The 23,246-nt window shown below is 37.3% G+C and overlaps 1 protein-coding gene across 1 annotated transcript in view; it reads right to left on the minus strand.

Annotated features, from left to right (window-relative positions):
• Positions 1-23,246, minus strand: part of LOC311592786 (uncharacterized protein) — a 386,211-nt gene that overhangs the window by 351,433 nt on the left and 11,532 nt on the right. Inside the window, exons 10-14 of the mRNA XM_084773587.1 lie at positions 20,742-20,997; positions 20,362-20,475; positions 18,415-18,531; positions 17,908-17,967; positions 14,440-14,527 (exon numbers count right to left, since the gene is read on the minus strand). The gene's annotated coding sequence lies outside the window, so the exon portion shown is untranslated. The remainder of the gene's footprint in view (positions 1-14,439; positions 14,528-17,907; positions 17,968-18,414; positions 18,532-20,361; positions 20,476-20,741; positions 20,998-23,246) is intronic.

Below are 23,246 nucleotides of genomic sequence, written 5' to 3' on the forward strand. Positions count from 1 at the left end.
AAGGTGGGCTTTGTGATGTTTGCTATATTCTAATAAATGTTTTATCTTTCCTTGTGTGGGGTATCTATCTACATCCCCTCTGTTTTCTCCTTTCCCCTACCTTATTACTTACATTGAATGTTTTCTATCTTGGTACTCACCATAAACATACATATGTAAAGCACTAATTGACCATTCCTCTTCAGTGATAGAAAGAAGACATGAACTTGGAATCAAGATTTGATATGGACATCATGAAAAATTCCAAGGGTAGATAGGATGTGAATATGGCAAAAAGCTATTGTGTAAACATAGATAATGTCAAAGAATAAGTCAAATAAAATTACAAATATTAAAAAGTCCCATATGACATTTCATTGATTATAATTCTAAGCTATTATCAGATATCAGTAAACTATAATCCATATGTGGTATCCCTAGGAGTCAAGAGCACTTTAGCAGAAACAGATTTGAAGTCCTAAGAGTAATTTAATCCAGAATTCTCTATCTCTGTCACTTAAATTTACATTACTATTAGTATAAACAGGAATTTGCTGTGATATCCTAATTGATAGAAACAATTATGAGAGCTTAGCAATATACCACTTTAAGCTAAGGTGGTGGATTGAATAAGAATGGACCCCATAGGCTCATAGATTTGAATGTTTGATCACTATTTAGTGGTCATATGAGAAGATATGTATTGTTGGAGAGGCTGAGGTCCTGATTGAGAAAGTATTTCATTAGGAGTGGCTTTTAGATTTTAAATGTTTAAGCAGCTCCAGTGTCTTTCTTTCTGCTGCATATAAATCCATATATATATATATATATATATATATATATATATAAAGACACCATGAAGTCTAGCTGCATACTACCATGTTTCACATCAAAAATACAATGGACAAAATCTCTGAATGTAAGCTTTACCCAATTAAATGCTTAAATAAAAATTGGTTAGGTTAAAAATTGACCATATAATAGAACTGTTTAAACTTGCAAATTACTGTAATCACTATTGGAATAATATAATGAATTCTTCTATTTGCCATGTATTAGAATCAATTTATCAGCTTAGACTTTTTTATAAAAGAAAACAGATGAATGTGCCTTTGACTATATTTTGCAGTCTCTACTTCCTCAAACTTCATAAAATTGCCCATTCAGACTCCTGTACCACCACCCTAGTGTGAAGGTCATAGTGAAAAGTCAAATCAGGAGAGGAGTAGCAGATAGATTTCCAAGGCCAAAGCTGCTCCAGTGCCCTATCGTCCTTTTTCATATGGCAGAGCTGTCTATCTGCTCTGTGTTCCAGATGGGCTATGTCTGTAAGCAGCTGAGGGGCTGCAAGAGATCCAAGCCTGAAGCTGCTCAGGTGCCCCACAGACCTTCTTGAGATGGAAGCAAATGTGAGTACCAAACCAGGCCAGACTCAGCACTGTCTATCTGCTCTGTATCCCTGATGGGGCAGGCTGGGAAGCAGTTGGCAAGATGAAGCAGTTTGGAGCCCAAAGCTGCTGGGGTGCTCCACAGGCCTTCTCGATGTGACAGGGCTCTGCTGATCTGCTCTGTGTCCCTGTTGGGGTAGGCCAGTAAGCTGTTGGCTGATGGAGAGAGATTAGAGCCCATAGCTGCTCCAGGATAGCAGCTAATATGGAATGTGACCTGCACAGGTCTCTGTTCTGTCTGTCTGCTCTGTGACCTAGATGGATCAGGCCAATAAGCTATCCTTGGGCAGAGAGAGATCAGAGCTCGAAGCTCTTCACAGAGTAGCAGATAATGTGAAGTGTGGCCCAACAGGTCTCTCCTCAGCCTGTCTGTTCTATGTCCTAGCTGCATCAGACCAGTAGGCTTCCCCTAGACAAAGTATACAAGTTCTCAATAGTTGCCACCTCACAAATATGGCTGCCAGATATATTGGGCCAGAAGGCTGAAGATGGTGCTCCAATGTTATATAGAGTTTTGTGTGACTGCTCAGGTAGCAAACTGTCTCTGTCATCTTCTCATTTGGAATGCTGCTAACCTGCACCCTCCTGTACACTCAAGTAGTTAATTTTATTCTGTTTCAAGTCTCTGATGGAATTGAAGACCAGATAGTTTAGTTTTACAATTCAGCTTAATTGTTTAGTGGTTAAGATGTGCTTAGGTCTAGATAGATGTTTTCATCTGATGATGATGAGATATGAAAGATATTTATTTACATTCAGAATTTAGATGCACCGAGATAGAACAGATGTTTTCTTCAAGGCTGCCAAATTAAACTAACCAAAACACTAAGAATGTAGCATTTTATAATTCCAGATTATTTCATGGTTCTTCTTGATGTAGGTTATTGTACATATGTGTAATAACAAAAAGTTATAGTAAAAAAATAAAATAAAATATTTAATAAAAATTTTCAAAAAAGAAAGAAAAGTCAAATCAACATTTGAGATGCTCCTGTGATTTTGTGTATTCACATTGCTCATAAAAACAGCATAGCAAACCCTGTTTAGCTAATTGATACTGCCTGCAATCTGATAGCTTCTCCATACAGATGACGGAAGAAAAGTCTTTTTGAATAATGGTGTGTACATCAAAATGATATGTGATTCACCCTACATGTATGTGTGTGTGTGCGTATGTTTCTCTGTCTCTTGTCCAATTTACATTTATAATCTACAAAAATTCTATCCAATAACAGCCTTACCTTTCCCATCTATTCTTATCAATTCATCGTTCCATGAATTGAACTTTGAAATAAAACTTCTTCCTTTGAGATCTCTAAATGATAAAACACTTCCATCTTTTGGATGTATTTGTTGAGCTGTCACTATTGTGTCTCCTTTGGCAACCACCCATGAACCTGAATTCTTGCCCTTTTAAAATACTCAACAAGTGAAATATTAAGGGGATGCACCTAATACAAGGCCTATAATAAGGTTCAATATAAAAACAATATGACTCCCTCTTGTGTGGGTTTGTATATTCATTCTGCAAAATGATAGTCAATAAAAGTGTTTAAGAATAATTTTTGAATTCAAGGAACAAATTAGATTAAGTAATGTCTCTGCATTAATATAAATACCATGATATATAGAAATCCATCAATGTAATCCATCATATAAACTAATTGAAAGAAAAAAATATCCAAGATCATCTCCTCAGGTCCCAAAAAAGCACTTGAAAAAAATCTAACATCTACTCATGTTAAAAGTTTTGAAGAGACTGGGGATAAAAAGCACATACCTAAACATAGTAAAGGCAATGTACAGCAAGCCCATAGCCAACATCAAACAAAATTAAGAGAAACTTAAATCAATTACACTGACATCTGGGACATGACAAGGCTGCACACTCTCTCTGTATCGCTTCAATATAGTATTGAAGTCCTAGCTAGAGGAACAAAAAAAAAAACTAAAGGAGATCAAAGGCACAAAAAATGGAAAGGAAGAAATCAAAGAAACTTTATTCACAGGTGATATGAGTGTATACATAAGTGACCCCAGATATCCTACCATGGGTTTACCAAAGCTGATAAACACCTTCAAATAAGTGGTTGGATACAAAATCTACTAAAAAAAATAAGTAGTTCTTATTTATACAAAACACAAATAGGTTGAGAAAAAAAGTACGGCAACAAAAACCTTCACAATAGCCACAAAAGCCAAAAGGTATCTTGATGAAGCTCTAACCACTGACAGCACATGCTGCAAGTATCTGGAGAAGGGGAACAATCCTACATTGCTGGTGGGAGGTCACACTTATACAACTACTTTTTAAATCAATCTGACACTTTCTCAGAAAAATGTCAATAGTGCTATCTCAAGACTCAGCTATACCACTACTGGACATATACCTGAAAGATGCTCCACCATTCAACAAATACATTTGCTCACCTATGTTCATAGCAGTTTTATTGGTAATAGCCAGAATCTGGAAAAAAAAGTTGATTCTCAACTGGAGAATGGCACATTTACACAATGGAATACTATTCAGCATGTAAGAACAAGAAAATCTTGAAATTTACAGGCAAATGGATGGAACTAGAAAAATTCATCCTGAGTGATGTAACCCAGACCCAGAAAGACATGCAAGTTATATACTCATGCAGCTATTAGACACAAAATACAGAATAAACACATAATAATACACAGACCTGAGTACTATTCCATTGTGTAAATGTACTACAGTTTCTTTATCCATTTTTCAGTTGAGGGACATCTAGGTGGTTTCTGGATTATGCCTATTACAAGTAATACTATGAATATAGTTAAGCAAGTTGTTGCATGGCAGAGCTTCTTTCAGGAATATGCCACGGAGAAGTATAGCTATATCTTGAGGTAGCACTATTCCCCATTTTCGAAGAAGTGCCATATTGACTTCCAAAGTGGTTGTGTAAATCTTCACTCCAACCAGCAATGGAGAGGTGATTACCTTTCTCCACATCTTGTAATTTGAAGGCAAATGGATGGAACTAGAAACAATCATCCTAAGTGAGGTAACACGTACCCAAAAAGACACACATGGTATATGTTCACATATAAGTGGCTTCCAAACAGTTCCTAAATCTTTTGCTGAACATCTGTGCTAAATGTGGGTGGTCCCGATAGCAGTGAATAAACTCAGTTTTTGGTTATTTATTGGCATGAGTTAGAACTACAATGCAATTTGTTTACTAAAGATAAGGTGCTGAAATCAGAGCACATTTCTTTTGATTTGTAGAAATATATTTTTTCTTTATTGAGTTTTCTGGTAAAATTCAGCAATCCAAAATTAGTTTATAAGATAATTTAGATGAAAAAATCCTATACTCAACCATGTTCATAGCAGCCTTATTCATAATAGCCAGAACATGGAAACAGCCTAAGTGTCCCTCAATAGAAGAATAGATAAAGAAACTGTGGTACATATACACTATGGAATACTATTCAGCTATTAAAAACAAGGAATTCCCGAAATTTGTGGATAAATGGATTGAGCTAGAAATGATCATAATGAGTGAGTTAACCCAGAAGCAGAAAGACTCAAATGGTATATACTCACTTATATCTGCATATTAGCCCAAGGGGCATGTCCCACAAAAGCCTTCACTTACCAGGAAACCGAGACAGAGGGGAGGACATTCTAGTGGGACTCTAGATGAGAGAATCATGGGAGAAAGGCAAAGTAAAAGGACCCAGAGGGTCCTAGAAGCCTACAAGTAGAACATTATGATAGGCAGATTTGGGCACAGGGATCCCGCTCAAACTAAGGCACCAGCCAAGGACAATAGAGGCGGTAAACCTTAAGCCCCTACCCAGATCTAGCCAATGGACAGAAGACTCTCCACAGTAGAGTGGAGAGTGGGATATTACTTTCTCACATACTCTGGTGCCTCACCTTTGACCATGTCCCCTGGAGGGGGAGACCTGGTGGCAATCAGAGGAAGGACAGCAGGTTACCAAGAAGAGACTTGATACCCTATGATCATATAGAGGGGGAGGTAATCCCCCTCAGGAACAGTCATAGGGGAGGGGAATAAGGGGAAATTGGGAGGGAGGGAAGAATGGGAGGATACAAGGGATGGGATAACCATTGAGATGTAACAAGAATAAATTAATAAAGGAGGAAAAAAAACCTATATAGGTTTTCCAAAGTGGTTGTACTAGTTTGCATTCTCTCAGAAAAATGGGAATAGGGCTTCCTCAAGACCCAGCTATCCCACTCCTTGGAATATACCCAGAAAATGCTCGAACACACAACAGGGACATATGCTCAACCATGTTCATAGCTGCTTTATACACAATAGCCAGAACATGGAAACAGCCTAAGTGTCCCTCAGTAGAAGAATGGACTAAGAAACTATGGTACATTTACACTATGGAGTATTACTCAGCTATTAAAAACGAGGAATTCCCGAAATTTGTGGACAAATGGATTGACCTAGAAATTATCATAATGAGTGAGTTCACCCAGAAGCAAAAAGAGACAAACGGTATATACTCACTTATATCAAAACACTAGTCCAAGGGATACGTCCCATGAAAAACCTTACTTACCAAGAAAGTGGGTCAGAGGAGAGGACATCCTATTGAGACTTTAGGCGAGAGTAGCATGGAAGAATGGGGAAATAACAGGACCCACAGGGTCCTGGAAACCTACAAGAAGAACTTTATGACAGGCAGATCTGGGTCCTGGGGTCCTCCTCAAACTAAGGCACCAGCCAAGGAGAAATAGGCAGTAAACTTCGAACCCCTACCAAGACCTAGCCGACGAACACGATATTCTCCACTGTTGAGTGGAGAGTGAGATCTGATTCTCACGTGAACTCTGGTGCCCCTTTTCTGACCATGTCCCCTGGATGGGGAGGCCTGGTGGCACTCAGAAGAAGGATAGCAAGTTACCAAGAAGAGACTCAATAATCTTAGAGCATACATAGGGGGAAGAAGTCTCCCTCAATCACAGACATAGGGGAGGGGAGAAGGGGGGAAGTGGGAGGGAGGGAGGAATGGGAGGAAACAGGGGAAGGGCTAACAATCAAGATGTAATATGAATAAATTAATTAAAAAAAACCTATATAGGTAAGTTAAAACTTATCACTATTTGTCTGTATATAACAGTTGGAATTTTTAATTCTTTTTCAGTGCAGTTATGTGTTGGCATTTATGTTCTCTTCCTCCCTGGTCTTCTGGTTTCTGATTACTAAACCAGAGGAGATTTCTAGATCAGTGGAGGTCTGAGTGTGTCAAGCAGCTTGGTCCTTTGCTTCCCTCATGAGCTCTCAATGCTGGAAGATTATAAATTCCTATAGTTCTGATAAACAACCTCCTCCTATGCCTCCCAGTCATTAATCCCTGACCTATCTCCCTTAATTCTGTCATTTGCAGAACTTGACAGGGAATGACAAAGGCAGCCATTGTACCAGCCCTGAGTGTACAAAGATACTGCTCAGAACTACAACATCCAGATCCGAAAATACCCCAAAATAGATCTCCTCAGAGAGACTCCACCCAGTGAGGGATTAGGACAGATAATGGTACTCAAAGCTGAACTCTGGGTGGAGTGTTCAGCAATGTAGGGAAGAGTGGGGGATGGAAAGTCCAAAAGGGAGCAGGAGCTCTACAGAGACACCATAAAGACCTATTAATATAGACACGGGAGTGTGGGGGGGCTGCACTGATTCACCAACCAGGAACAATGCCTGCAGAAAACCAAGACCCTTGTTCAGTTTTAACCAATGGATTGTTGATTATCCACATGCATGGGAGGGGTATTGTTACTGAACCTCTGAGACGTACTCTGGTACCCAAGATTTGGTCACTGCCGCTTGGCAAGATAGCCTAGAATGCACACAGAGGAAAGGGATACAGGTTATTCTAATGAGACCTAATAGGCTGTGGCCAGACATTTGGGGTGGGAGGGCCCCTTACCAGAAATCTAAGGGAGAGTAATAGGCAGAAGAGGTGAGAATGGGATGATAAGAGGGAGGGGTTAACAATCGGGATGTAATGTGAATAAACTATAATAAATAAAATATACATTTAAAAATATACAGGGGGAGGTAATCCCCCTCAGGAACAGTCATAGGGGAGGGGAATAAGGGGAAAATGGGAGGGAGGGAAGAATGGGAGGATACAAGAGATGGGATAACCATTGAGATGTAACAAGAATAAATTAATAAAGGAGAAAAAAATAAAAAAATAAAAAAATACAGACCAAAAGAAGCTAAATAACAAGGAAGACCCTAGGAAGAATGCTTAATTCTCACTGAGCATAGCAAATAAAATAGACCAGAGAATCAGGTGAGGAGAAGGAATAGGAAGGGGGCCTAAAATAGAGGTCTTCTGAAAGACTCCACACAGCATGGGATAGAAGCAGATGCTGAGACTCACAGCCAAACTTTGGGTGGAGAGCAGGGAGTCTTATCAAATAGTTTGGAAATATAAGGACCTGGAGAGGACAAGAGCTCCACAACATGATTAATGGAGCCAAAAAATCTGGGCAAAGGAGGGGGTGTGCTGCAGAGACTGATGCACCAACCTATAACGGTGCATAGTGAGGACCTAGACCCTCTGTTCAGATGTAGTAGATAGGCACCACAGGCTCCTTATGGGTCTCATATATGGGGTGTAGGGAATACTTATGACATGGATTTTGGCGTCCACTCATGGGTCACTTCCCTCTGGTAGGGCGGCCTTGCCAGGCCACAAAAGAAGAAGATACAAGCAGTCTAGATGAGACTTGATCAGCCAAGGGCAGATGGTGGAGGGCTCTCCCTTTCTGAGAACTAGGGGAGGGGAATGGATGAGGGAGGGAGGGTGTGATCAGCAGGAGAGGAGAGAGGGTGCTACAATTTGAATGTAAAGTGAACAAATTTAAAAAACTAAAATCAAAATAAATCATTAAAAATATTTACTATGAATGTAACATGTATAGAACTCATTCTCATCATTGTCACATGGTTCTCCCTGCTGTATGTAGTTTGTTTTATACATGTATAATAAAAGTATTATTTAAAAAAGAACAAAATTACCTCACTACAATGAACAGTTTGATGAGAAAGAATGCTAATAAACAGACACTATATACTAAGTTGAATTATAAGTCTAAAGAATAATTCCAGATAGCAAATATTTAAAAACATTTTAAATACTGAACAGGTTATATTTATGTATATGTGTGTGTGTGTCTGTGTGTGTGTGTGTGTTTGTGTGTGTGTGTGTGTGTGTGTGTGTGTGTGAGTACAATACAATTTGAAGAATTGTGGAAGTGGGTATATGGAACTGGTTGAAGTAAATTAAAGAGAGAAATTTAATTATAAATGCCTCTTTTTGGTGGAAAAGTTCTTTCTCTGCTCTTAGGTGGCCATTGGATACCAAACATGAAAGTGTCATCAAAAGGCCCATCGCAGTCACAGAAGCTAACTCTAATTGAAAGCTGAAAGCAAGTGATAAATTAGTGTTCTGCAGTGGAGCCTCACTGCATATATGCAGCTCTCATAAGGACAGGGCCCAGCAATAGATGGCCCAACAAAGAGCATTCAATGGCATTTTTAGAGGTTGCTAGTATCATAATGCTTTCTTGGTGCTTTTTTGTATTCATTTTAAATCATGGTCATAGCTACATCCCTCCTCGCATCACAGTCCCTCCCTCCTTAACTCCCTCTCTAATATTCCTCAGAAAAGAGTGATACCCTTTCAATCCACCCTAGCTCACTAAGTGGCATCAGGACTGAGCATGTCCTCTTTTGCTGTGGACTGACAAGGCAGCTCCACCAGACAGAAGTGATCAAAAAGGAGGCAACAGCCTCCATGTCAAAGACAATGTCCATGATTCTTACTAGAGGACCCACATCAAACCTGAGCTTCCCTCTGGCTACATCTGCGTAGGGTGCCTAGGTCCAGCACTTGTATTGTCCAGCATATGCATGGTTCATCAGTCTCAGCAAGTCCAGGCCTTGTGATTTGGCTCTGTTGGTCTTATTGTGGAGCTTCAGTCACCTCTGGGTCCTTTTCTCCTTTCCCCCCTTTTCCACGAAACACCTTACCCATTGCCCAAGGTTTGCTTGTGAGTCTCAGTATCTGCTACAAACTGCTGCTGGGTGGAGCCTCTCAGAAGACCATTCTGCAAGGTTCCTGTCTGCAAGCATAACAACACATCCTTAATTGTGTTAGTGGTTGGCTCTCTCCCATGGGGGTTGTATCTGGGGTTCAGGAAGCCATTGGTTGGACATTCCCTCAATCTCTGCTCTATCTGCTCTATCTTTATACCTGTACATCCTGTAGGTAGGGTAAGTTTGGCTTGAAGCTTTTGTGGGTGGACTGGTGTTCCTTTCCCTGTACTAGGAGACTTATATAGCTAGCCCCTGCTACTAGGAGTCTCTGTTACAGTCCCCCTCTTATCCTCCCAGGAGCCTATCTTGAATTAGGTGTCCAGTTTGTTACAGATATGCCCTCACTTTTTAAAAATCTTTTGGTTTCTGTTTCTGTGTTATTATGAAATATCTGTTGGCATGAACAAGTGTGTGTCTCTCTATTGACATATTTTATTGTGGTTTTTCATTGGCTTTTTTTCTTCTGTTTGTTTCATTATTCATTTTACCTTGATGTTGTTTTCCCAATTTTTCTATCATTAATATTCATATTGTTTACATGTGTCCATTTATATTCTACTGAAGGACAGAGAAAGACATAGTGTAAATTTTGATGAGTGGGAAAGTGGAGAGGAGAAAGGAAGGAAGGGACAGAAATACTAAATCAAATATATATTATATGAATTAAAATCTCTCTGTAACAAAAATGTATGTGTGTGTGTGTGTGAGAGAGAGAGAGAGAGAGAGAGAGAGAGAGAGAGAGAGAGAGAGAGAGAGAGAGAGAATGTCTTAGTACTAAGTTTTCAGTGTGTTGAGGTCATAGGTGACAACTGTACTGAAATAATAATTCCTCACATACTAGGTTCATAAAGGGAGTGTGAGTAACAAGCAGGTCTCCTGTCACTGTGACATTCTGAAGGCTAAGGTGAATCACATTCTCATAGATATAGTCAGAATAACAAACTCAGAAAAAAATTATCTTAAAGGAGATTCAGTGGCCTCAGATGCAGAATCAAATTTCCAATAAATGAAACAGTACAGAATCACATTTAGAATATCTGTGAGCAATCCCAACATGCCATCCCACAGTGTTTATTACCATAGGCTGTCTCCTTCAGGCCTCATGAGGAACTGTCCATTTCTGACTAACAGATTTTAGTCAAGCCCTGGTTGGAGACTAGATCCAGCTGAGAGCTAACTCCAGCCAGAAGCCTGGATGGTGAATACCCTGTTTACTTGGATTTATATTAGCTCTGGTTGCCTATGATTGGCTGAATATGTACATGCAAATAGGGAATATATTTGAATCCAGTCAAGAGAGTGGTCTCAAACCTAGCCATGGATACTAAAACTCTGCTGTAACTTGGAAGATTCCCATAAGAGCAGCTATTTCATCTATCACTTCCCCTCCCTTTATGGTGCTGCAGAAGCAAGGAAAATGAAAGCATAAAGACAGGAAAAATACTGTCTTCCTATGCTCTGACTCCAGATGAGAGCAGACAAAAACAGGCAGTAGTACTGGGTGTGAGCATGTACCTGGCCACTTGGACCTAAATACTGGCTACTTAGTAGAAAGTCTTGAAATTAGTCTGAGCCCTTGTGATTGTGACTCTGTGCAGCTAAGAGCAGCTTGTGCTGACTCTTTGTAAGGTGCTTGTTTTCATTTCCCCAACTGCTGTGATTAATTGTGTGAACACACTGGATTAGAATAGTATCTCTATTGCAGTACCCTATAAAAAACTGCTTAGATTTTTTTTCCACTGGGAAATTATAGTTTAAAAAAATACCAACAATCAAGATATAATGCAAATAAATTATAATAAAAAAACAAAAAAACAGGACAAAAAATACCAAATTCACACTAACATCAATTTTTACCAAAGATTTAAGAAAGTGGTCATGTCTTGATTAAGCCATATGCCCATGAACAATGGACCATTGAGTAAATTAAACTGTCATAGTGTTAATGAAACAATTTAGAGTAATTTTGGAAAATCTATTTATATTTTCATCTCTCTCATATTTTCATATCTCTCTCTGTCTCTGTCTCTCCCTCTGTCTCTCTCTGTCTCTCTGTCTCTCTCTGTCTCTCTGTCTCTGTCTCTCTGTGTCTCTGTCTCTGTGTCTCTGTCTCTGTCTCTCTCTCTCTCTCTCTCTCTCTCTCTCTCTCTCTCTCTCTGTGTGTGTGTGTGTGTGTGTGTGTGTGTGTGTGTGTGTGTGTATGTGTGTGTATTTTGATATGAGTAGTGAACATATGTGTGTACTGAGATGACATCTGGAAGTAAAACTGTTATTTTCTTTCTTTCTTTCATTGCTAAACTATGTAATTTAACAAAACCATATGCATATACATATTGTATGTTTGCAAAAATTGACAATTCATACACTAACCTAAAATTCTTCTCTTATCACTACTAACACTGTCCTATGCTAACATCAATAACTCTTCTCTCTTCTCTTCTCTCTCTCTCTCTCTCTCTCTCTCTCTCTCTCTCTCTCTCTCCCCTCTCTCTCTCTCTCTCTCTCTCTCTCTCTCTCTCTCTCTCTCTCTCTCTCTCTCTCTCTCTCTCTCTCTCTCTCTCTCTCTCTTTCTCTCTCTCTCTCTCTCTCTCTCTCTCTCTCTCTCTCTCTCTCTCTGTGTGTTCGTGTGTGTGTGTGTATGTGTGTGTGTGTGTGTGTGTGTGTGTGTGTATTATGTGGTTCTGTATGTGGTGTTGCAGATATGAATGAATGCATCAATGTGGCTTTCTTTGTTTTCATTTTTAGCATAATTACAATACTTATTTTTTTCTTTCCTTGAAACTTTCTGGTACATCAGGACATGAATTCCTTCAAATTCACACCCATACCCTTTTTAATAATTGTAATTATATGCATATTGTATAAGAATGTACATGCACATTCTTAAATATATCCTGTTCAGTACATCTAATGCTACCTGCATGTATAATTTCAAAACTGATTCTTTTGTCCTAGACAATCATATATTATGTAGACTGGGAAAGTCTACATTTCTCTTTTTTAGCTTTCCTAAGGTGCCTGTAGTTCTGTGGGCATAGTTGAGTCCTGTGGGATTTTCTCTGTCATGTTTGGCAGGTTAATTCTTATTCAGCTCATTTTTGGGCAGTCGTGTTGCTGAGACTTTGAGTGGAGCTTCTGATATTATTAGGATAAGCAATATAATACACATTTTCTTATCATCTGACTCAAACTTATTCTGCACACTTTACAGCAATATTCCATGAACACTAGGTGTGAATGTGTTTTGTACATATATCTAATAGGACTTACAATCTGGCTGAGGAAGAAGAAAAGACATCACTGAGTAGCATTGAACAATAACCCTAAATGTGAAATATAGCACACATAACTTACTGGTAAGGAACAGCTCAGTAGTTGCACTTAGTACTTTCTTCAGAAATTTGTACCTTGTCTGTTACTGGATACCTAGCTAATAACTCCATGCTAGTGAGTCATTGGAATAAAATTTACAACCAAAAATTACTCAATCAACATAATCTCTAGCAACAGTTTCTAAACTTTTGTCCTTATGTTCAGAGATAAGTGAAGCCTTCATCTCTCATAAGGAATATTCCATTTGTAACATATGGAAATCATTACAGAAATCCCTAACTAATCAAAATACAGAGTTGTGAATCCCAGTCTCCCACTCTTGTTAATAGCAACTGAGTTCTTGTAGGGCTGCCTGTGTGTAAAGTGCAGAAAGTTACTGTAACATGGGTGGCATATGTGGCCAAACATCCCCAAAGACTCAAAATTATTTCTTATCCAGAAGCCTATCAAAATATCAGTAGTTACTAAAATAGGGATGAGACTTCATGAGTCCTTCTACCAGACAAGCTGAGACATTTACAAATCTTACACATGCAGTCTTAGCTACTGGGCACTGTTGTGTGCAACTTTCCTATCGTTTTTGGCAAATATTATACTGATTCAAATGTCTGCTATATCTGAATCATTTGAGACAATGTTTCTCATTGAAATTAACCAAATAATCTAGATTGACCAGTCAGAAATATCTCAGAGATCTGTCACGGACCATGTTCATGAATTGCATATTTATACCACTGTATGAGGACTTTACATGTGTATTGAAGAAATAAATCGTGTGGGGGATCTCAAAATTGGAACAGTTAGAGACCTACCTATGTAACAAAGAAAGCACCATTAATAACACTATTAATAACTGCTGAAAATGTGCGCATAAAACTTGCCAGTATCAGTGCTGTCTGAGTGCTCTAAACTTTCCTTATCCTTCCAGGTATGAATGTTTCATTTCAGAGGAAATGGCCATTAAAAGAAATACACTTCATAGGTGATATGAGATCAGATGCCACAAAAAGATTTGAGAGAATCCATTGTGTTCTAATTCTCTCTCTCTTTCCTTCTTTCTTCCTCCTTTCTTTCTTTCTTTCTTTTCTTCAGGATTTTAGTCAAGGTTTAGCAAGACACAAGACAGTGTAGGTCTGTTTACATGTTGAAAGTAAAATAGTGATACATAAGTTCTCCAAATTTAATTTAGCCTTATAAAAGCACAAAACTCAGTGATTTTTGTAGGAAAAAGACTTTACTACCAAGATGTGTCATTTATTTAACTGGGAATCCTCTCACTGTGTGCATGTGTATACATTTCTGTCTATGGGAAAGAATCTCATGGGTAAAGATATGAAGCCCAAGGTATTACATTCTACCTTATATTGCTTAAACATCACCCAGTGAAATATCAGTACGATAACATAATTCAAACAATACCTTCTGGTTAGAGAATATGATTAATAGTAGAATGTTACAATTACAAATTATGTTATCACCAATTATCACAATAATATGATGTTTCTACAGGTATTTGAATATCTTTTACTAAAAAGTGATTACATCATACTCACAATTGATGTCATTTCTCTGCTTCCTTAATCTTCCTCAACATTGTCAAACAATACTTCATTCTTGCGCTTATGCTCTAGTGCAAAACTCCTTAAAGAAAGTCAGTACATCCCATTAGTTGCAGAATTGAGTTTCTCAATGCACACTGTCTATGCATAAATACCCTCCATATAATTCCTAGTTGTAGTATGGCCACCTGAAATTTTCCATGTCTCTGCTAGAAGCAAATTGAATGGGAAGTGTCTGTGATGGCTGTGGACAGTAGAAAGGCTTTGCTTATCTGGGTATGTAAACGAACATCTCTAAGGATGCTCTATCTATCTAAATGTGCAACTCTAGTTAAGAAAGATTCTCTCCTCACACTAAGATTTCCATGAAAAAAAAAATCTCCCAGTACTGTGTACTCTTTTATTGTCTCTTTTATTTTTCCTTATTTGTTTTCAGTTGATCAAAATGTCGTGCCCTCATGTTCTTTCTTTCCCATTGACTGTCTAGAGAAAGAAAACAGGTACAATGAGTAGAACTCAGGCACTACAAGGAGAATATGACATTCTGATGATAAAATGAGCCTCTCGTGAGAGAACTACTATTTCAATGTACAGACAGTTAGGAGTACAATGGTCCACCAGCATAAACAAGTATACTACAAAACGGATAAATATCCTCCATCATCTTTCAAAATGAATAATGTGCTGAGGGATTGAAATAATTAAAATCTACAATCAAGCCCTAATCAAAGTGTGTAAGGTAGCTGTTTGATATTGATGAATACTACTATCCTTTCGTTTCATGAAAAATAACTTCTGGGGCATATAATCTAGCTAATATGGATAAAGGTACCTTCTTGTGCACAAACTCCATGTTTGATGATACAAGTAAGTGGGAAATTTAGGAAGAGGGCCTTCCACCAATATTTTGGATATAAATAATAATTGTAGCAACATTAATTCATGTTTGCTGCTGGGGTGTATGGAAACTCTTTGCAAGACTTAATGCATCTCTAGTACTTAAAGTTTACTTGGTGGCATGCCTAGCTGAGAAATTGTCTCCTTGATATGTCATGAGTACATTAAAATTGCTATTATATATGTTTGTATTATAAGAAGCTTCTAAAATAATAGGTAGAGAAAAGACTGCCAAAATTTCAAACCACTTTCTGTCTCAGGATTGATTAAGGATGTGGACATAAAATCTTAAAGCTAATCAGGAACCTATTTGTAGTTTATATTTGTAGAGAAAGGAATAATCAAGTTTCTCAAATGAAGCTACTGGCAATATCAGAAACAAATCCTTGCCTGGATTCATTCCCAAGAATAGTGGACTGAAAGAAAATGAAGTGTATGTGTCTTGTTATGATGTTTTTGTTTTATTAGGTTCAGTGTTTGATTTCATTTTCATTTTTTTCTTAAAGTTAGAAACAAGAAGGATAATATTAAATAAACTAGGTACAAAACTAGAAAGGATCTGAATGGAGTAGGGAGAGGAAAATAAAATTAATCAAAATATACGGTATGAAAAATTAATAAAGCATAAAATGTACAATGCACAAGAACAAGTATGATCACATGAATGGAGTGTTCACTGAGAAGAGGGGAGTAAATCATCTATTACCTTAGGGACAACCTGGTTAAAAAAACACGCAAAAGTAAACAAATTCTAAACTATACTGCAACTATGTAATATCACTGCAAATTTAATGATGACTAATGCTGTCTGGTTGAATCAGTTTTGTGCAGTCTCAAGAATGGTAATCACACAGATCACCTTGTTTTCTGTCACAAAGCAAGGCAATACACCCTGCCTTTGGAATGATTGAGTCTCACCCTGACAGAAACTCTCCTTAAGACATGGAAACATGAATGATGGACACAGTGAGTGAATTTTTTTTCCTCATGATTTAGAACGCTGAACAAAACTGGATGTATTATTTTTCCTCCATAGCCTAATGAAAATTAAAAATCTGGTTTTCAGTTTTAATCTTGTATCTATGCAATCTAGTGAATATAGTCTATATAAGACATTTGGTCATAACTTATCTTAAATCTGGTTAACTATAATAGTATATTTATATCAATTTCATCCCTAAATCTCTTTGCAAATGTATATTCTGCCTGTGTGCCTCCTGGGTTGTGGCCGTTCATACACTTAATGCTCTCAGCGGGTCATGTGATCTAACTGGCAGCGTATTGCCAAATCCTCTGTGCCATGGTATCACAGCACAGCAGAATTATGTGTACCGCATGAGGTCTCTAAACCTGATTACTAACTTCATTTATGTCATTTCACTCTATGAGGCAGGTTACAGCACATATGTGTCTGTGTAGCATCTCCAGAGGCAACAACATATCATACTATAATCAGCATCATATATAATGTACCCACAGAAATGAGGAGATGGGGCAAACAAAATCATATGACTGTTATATTACTTCAGTATAAATGGCCACAAAATAAAAACATTCATTTTTGTTACTGTGGAATGATATCTGGATGACCCGGCTGGCAAGACAGGGCTTCTCAGTTCTAAATACACAAAACAGAAGGCACCTAACAATTCTTACACGTCTAGCAGAAGTACAAATGTTGGTGTGGCCCTTACATCTGTTACTCCACATTTGAGTACATAGAACCTAGTTTCCTCACTCAAAATAGAAATATGGTGTGGAGATATATCATTATGCCAAATGTGCTAGTTTCATGGCTAAAATGGAGGGTAGGCTATACTTCAAAGGCTTTACGGAAAATTCAGTTTCAAATGCTGCTCTGCAGAGCAAGGAATGTGAAGAAGGAAATTTGACTGATGGTCTGTCAGTCCTTGCTACTGAGTGATTCTGTATTTTTCCAGAACAAATGAAGAATCTTCACTCTCCCTTGTCAATTCGAGATCATTACTTATATCTCTTCTCATCCACTAGGATTTTCTCATTTGTGTGGAACAAACACTAAATAGTTAATTGCTTGAACTGGTTAAAATACTAGTGTCTGCTTAAAACTATTAAAATACTGGTGCCTTCATGTTCATGCCCTTTATTTTTAATCAATGTTTAGCTGAATTATTATGTGAAAGAAAAAATGGAAAAAAAGTTATGAAGTGCTATGTGATTTCCTGAACAGGGGCTGTGGTGTGGTGGATAACCATGGAGTCTACACTAATTATCATTTTCTTCACATCTAATTAGCATCTTGACCATAAGGTGACTTTATGTCCTTCTGGAAGGAGAATCCACTACATAAAATCAACTTAGAACATTATTTTGGTGCTTCTTTATAATTTCTTACAATGTGAAGGTGTTTCACAGCTACTTTATTTTTGTATGTGTGAACTGCTACAAACATGATATGTTAGTTGTTGACAGGCCTATGAATCCACACAGTAAACATCATGCTGTCCACTCATTTTATCCACTTTCTCATGTGCCAATCACTTAAAGCTTGGGACTACTACTTAACAAATAACTGAGAAACAATACTTAGATATCACTTTTGAAATCTTTCCATGGCGTCTCTTTGGTACCAAACTCATCAAAACCCTGAAATTACAGAAAGTTGTATATAAAATAATGAATAAGAGAGAATACAACCTAATAATCAAAATTAAAACCTCCACACATATAAAATATGATATATTATTTATGAATATAGCACATACATAGAAATTTAGAGTATAGTACTTCTTCAGGTTTAATAACCAATAATAAGTACTATTATAATCTCCATTTCTTATTGTCCTGGAATTTATTGGGAAAATAAATATTGTATATTTCTTTTTCTGAGATGCCTGACACTTAAGAAAAATAATATATAACTTTTGGAAGGGCATAACATTATTTATTGAAAACTATTAAGAAATTGAAAATGTGCTTAAGTATAATAACTTCTGAAAATTGTAAAGTATAGCAAAATATAAAAATCAGTTTATTTAAACACATAATCAAGCATCAAAAACTAATTTTCAGAAATAATTAATTATATAATACCATAATCTCAGAGTAGTGGCCTCCAGTGTGAACTTCAGGAGACTGAGAGGAAGTGTGGCTGTAGGACTTGAGTGCAACCTTACTGCACAATATAGTGAGACTCCACATCAGAAATTCCTGACATACAGAAAGTGGAAATCACATGAATAAATGAGTGTAAGAAAACTTAAAGACAAAAACATGTTGTTAAGATTATTAATAACACCCATATATTTTAATACCCCAATTTATTTACTTTAAAAGTTCCTAATAATTAAAGCTATTAGACACTTATATCTGGACCCTAGCCCAAGGGGCATGTCCCATGAAAGTCACAGGTATAAGGGAGAGGAGTAAGGGGGAAAATGGGAGGGAGGGTGGAATGGAAGGATACAAGGAATGGGATAACAATTGGGATGTAATATGAATAAATTAATAAAATATAAAAAAGAAAAAATAATGGCCTTATCCAAAGGCAATGTATCTTACTTTTTTATTGTACTGTTAAACTAATCTAAATAGTATGAGGAATTGCCATAAATAGCTAAAACTGACACAATATTCAGATAAAGAAAAACAAAGATGGAGAGCTTAAACTTTTGCTTCTTTTAAAAAACTATGACAAATAAATACATTTGAATATGGTATATGGTTAAACATATATTAGTAAAATAAAACCAGGTGCCAAAATGAACACTTAAATAGCTTTTGTGTATATGATCATGGGTGTGTGAGAATACTGTAAAACGTGCATGTGTGAATGAATACATGATCCACACCGGGTCTTTTTATAAATCCTATTCTGCCTTTTTTGAGACCACTTCTGTCACTCATCTTAGAATTCAGAAACTTAATTGAATGTCAAACCAATTCAGGAATTAGAAGGCATACCACCATTCACAATTTGTTGATTTGTTTGTTTCTGTAACTACGGGCTACCAAATATAACCCAAGGTCTGTATAATGAGAAGTGAATGATGCCATGTATTGGAATGCAGAAAAATTTAAAAGGCTACCATGTCCTGGAAACTTATGGACCACACCAGCACCTTCACAAGTTATTATAATTCCTAACTTCATGATTAAATCGGGTCCTTATACCTACAGTATATTATAGAGCTAGCAACATGAAAGTTATTCAGTAATTTGTATTTACATGCAAATACATACATGTGCTTTTATGTGTGTGTGTGTGTATATATATATATATATATATATAAATGAACAGTACAAGAATTAGAGTGAAGAGGGGAATACATGGGAAGATTTAGACAGACTTATCAAAAGTATGCAAATACTCTAGTCATATGAAATTCACGTTTTTTAAAATGAAAAAATTGTAAGGATACTTCAAATGTATGTTTTCAGCAGAAAACAAATAGGATGAAATAAAATAATTGAAATGAAAATTAATTTATATAATTTCTGATTATTTCATGGTTCTTCTTGCTTGTATATATGTGTAATAATAGAAATGTGTATGTAAAAAATAAAAAAGAGTAATAAAAAGCAAAAAACTCATTATATAAATGCATGAAGTGTGTTTATTTAAAAAATGAACTCTAAGGAAAAAAATCTCAACAAATCAGGTCATATACAGCACTGAAAGATCATGAGTTTGAATAGAAGAAAGTACCTAAGATACTGAAGTAGTTTTCTTAAAATTATAAAGGAAAAGATATAAGCGGATGTCTCTCCAAAAATATATAGTAGCCATTAATCTCAGTCAAAGTAGTGTATAAAATTAAATTAGGTCAGCATTCTGACTTTTACTTATGACAGGGAAGACAGACTACTTGGAATGGAAAGGGTATCATGTAATCTCTACAGAAATCGTCACAAATACACAAAATCCAGATTTAGAAATATAGCTTGCAAAAATCCAATATATAAATTTCAATTGAATTTTTATAGGAGAAAATAATAATGGAAAATGAAAGGGAAAAGTCCCTCAATTTAAAGTATCACCAGGCAGCTGTGAGGTCTCAGTCTTTAGTACCAGCTCCTCCAGAAAAAGGCAACAAGAATCTCCTCAGAAGCTGAGGCCAACATAAGGACATGGTGTAATGCTGCATCAGCAACCTAGAAGGAAAAACACAAAATGTTTAGCAATAAGGATTTAGTAATTGTTAAATATGTACATTTTATTTTTCTCTCCTATGTTACATCCTCACTATAATTTCCCTTCCTCCATCCCTCCTTTTCTGCACCCACCTCTTCTCTCTCTCTCTCTCTCTCAAATCCACCCTTTCTTTGTTTCCCTTCCAATAGGATCAAGCCTCCCAGGGATATAAACAAAAACAGGACATATCAAGTTGAAATAAGAAGAGTAACTACTCATCAGTTACATAAGTCTAGGGGCTTAGGTCCAGTCATTGCATGCTTTTTGGTTGGTACTTCAGTCCTGTAAGCCTCCGCTGGACTAGGTGAATGTTGGCTCTGTTGATCTTGTGGAATTCTTGTCCCCTCTGAGTCTTTCTGTTCTATCTGCCACTCTTCCACAAGACTCCAGGAGCTCCTGCTACTTTTTGGCTGTGGGTCTCAGCATCCGTTTCAGTCCACTGCTGGGTGGAGTTTCAGAGGACAGTTATGCTAGGCTCCTGTCTGCAAGAATAGTAGAATATCATTAATAGTGTCATGGGTTGGTACTCTCCTATGCAATGGGTCTAAAGTTGGACAAGTGATTGGTTGGACATACCCTCAAATTCTGCTCCCTCTTTATCCATGAACATCTTATAGGCAGAGTAAACATGGAGTCTAAGGTTTTGTAGGTGCATTGGTGTCCTCCTTCCCTCACTTGAAGTCTTACGTGGCTAGGGGGTGGTCACTTCAGTCTCCATGTACTCCGCTGCTAGGAGTCTCAGATTCGGTCACTGCCATATCCATCCAGGAGCCTACACTGTGGCAGGTCTCCAGCTTTTCCCCAGAAATGTCCTCCACCGTGGTTTCCCTTCTCTTTCCTAACCCCCTCACATCCAAACTCTTCTGTCCCAAGATAGGCCCAGAGACATATATAACTGAGGGGAAATTTGATCTTTATGTAGGTCTCCTAAAAAGAAGGGCAGGTGCTGTCTCTGACATGGACTTTGTTATCTGATTTTGCATCACTTTCCCCTAGCTAGGCTACCCTGTCTGGCCTCAGCGGAAGAGGATGTGCTTCGTCCTGACGTGACTTCATGTGCCACGGTGATTTAGTACAGGAGTCCCCTTTTCTGAGGAGAAGAGGAGAAGGGAAGGGGAGAGTGGGGTGGGAGGGTGCGACCAGGAAAAGAGGAGAGAAGAAACTGCAATCTGGATGTCAAATGAATGAATAAATAAATTTAATGAAAAAAATAAGGGAAACAATTTAACCAGAATACAGGTGTAGACATAAAATAAATGAAGTTCATAACACACACACACACACACATACACACACACACACACACACGCACGCACGCATACATACATGAAGAACAACAACCCTCATATCAATACTAAATGAAGCAACCCAGTAGCAGAAATGGGGTTTCAAGAACAGGCAAAAGAGTCAGACAAATGCCACTCCCAGTCTGGGCAGTCCCACAAGAACACCAAGCTACCCAGCCATAATATATATGCAGAAGACCTAGATCAGCCCATACAGGATCTGTGACTGTCGCTTAAGTCTCTGTGAGCCCCTATGAGTCTTGCCTTGATGGCTGAGTGGGCCATGTTCTCGTGGTGTCCTTTACCCCTCTGTCTCGTACAATCCTTTTTCCTCCTCTTCCGTAGGGTTCACTGAGCTCCAACAACTTGATTTCTGGTTGAAAATTTAGGTAAGGGTGCCTGATTATTGGTCTATATAAGGAACTAATGAGACACCCATGCATAATCCAGTAGACTATTCAAAGGTTTGTGAAATTATTGGTAGTATTTTTTAATATTAACTGATTTGTCAAAAATATATTTAATCATCACCTCATTTTCTGTATAATAACTTTACATAGTCTCTTACAAAAGCTGACACAATAATTTCCTACTACTTAAATTCACATATAATTATACAAATAAATTAGTAAATATAACACTTTGATTAAATGAAAAAGGAAAATATAATAATATATACTTTATGCCATCTAGGTCAAACTCTATTAAAGGCTTTCCTATCTTCTTTTCCACAAATTTTCGCACTGTAAACTTCTGTGCACATGAACGTTTTGATTGTACAGCATTTTTTATAAATTCTATGGAATGTTGCACCACCTTTAGGAACTGCTTTTCTAAGCTATTATATCTTCCTTGCATTTGGTGATACTAATGAAATTTCTGAAAAGGGATTGATAGATTATTTATCAAGTACTTGTGTGCATACCATTAGCATAATGGCATGAAGACTGCTTTCAGGTTTACATACCATCCCTACATACAAAAAATACACTATCACTATAGCAATAAAATATTGTTTTGTTATTCCTGTTTCTCATGTATAACTATAAAGGCTCTGCTATAATCTGGAATGGCATGGTGAAACACATTTTGGTAAAATCCCATTCAATAAACAATATCACATTCCATTCCATATACCCACCAATTAGAGCTATTACAGTCATCTAAAGGCTTACATATAATACTTAAATGAAATAGTGAATTCAAGGGAAGAACAATACATTCATCCTTGGCTATTATAAAGACTCTGTCTCCTTCAAAAAAAGAGGGAGTGATGAAGGGGAGGGGTGTGAGGGCGTGACCATGAGGAGAGGATGGAGGGTAGCTGGGGCCAGGCCATAAAGAGATTAAATTAATAAACACATGGAAATTTTCCTGTAACTACTCTACTGTTATTATTCTATTACAACTTCATATATTCTCTCTTTCCTTTATACCAACTGAGT

Source organism: Acomys minous (assembly GCF_964271855.1).
Source record: "Acomys minous genome assembly, chromosome: 2".
In the NCBI taxonomy this organism is placed as follows: Eukaryota; Metazoa; Chordata; class Mammalia; order Rodentia; family Muridae; genus Acomys; species Acomys minous.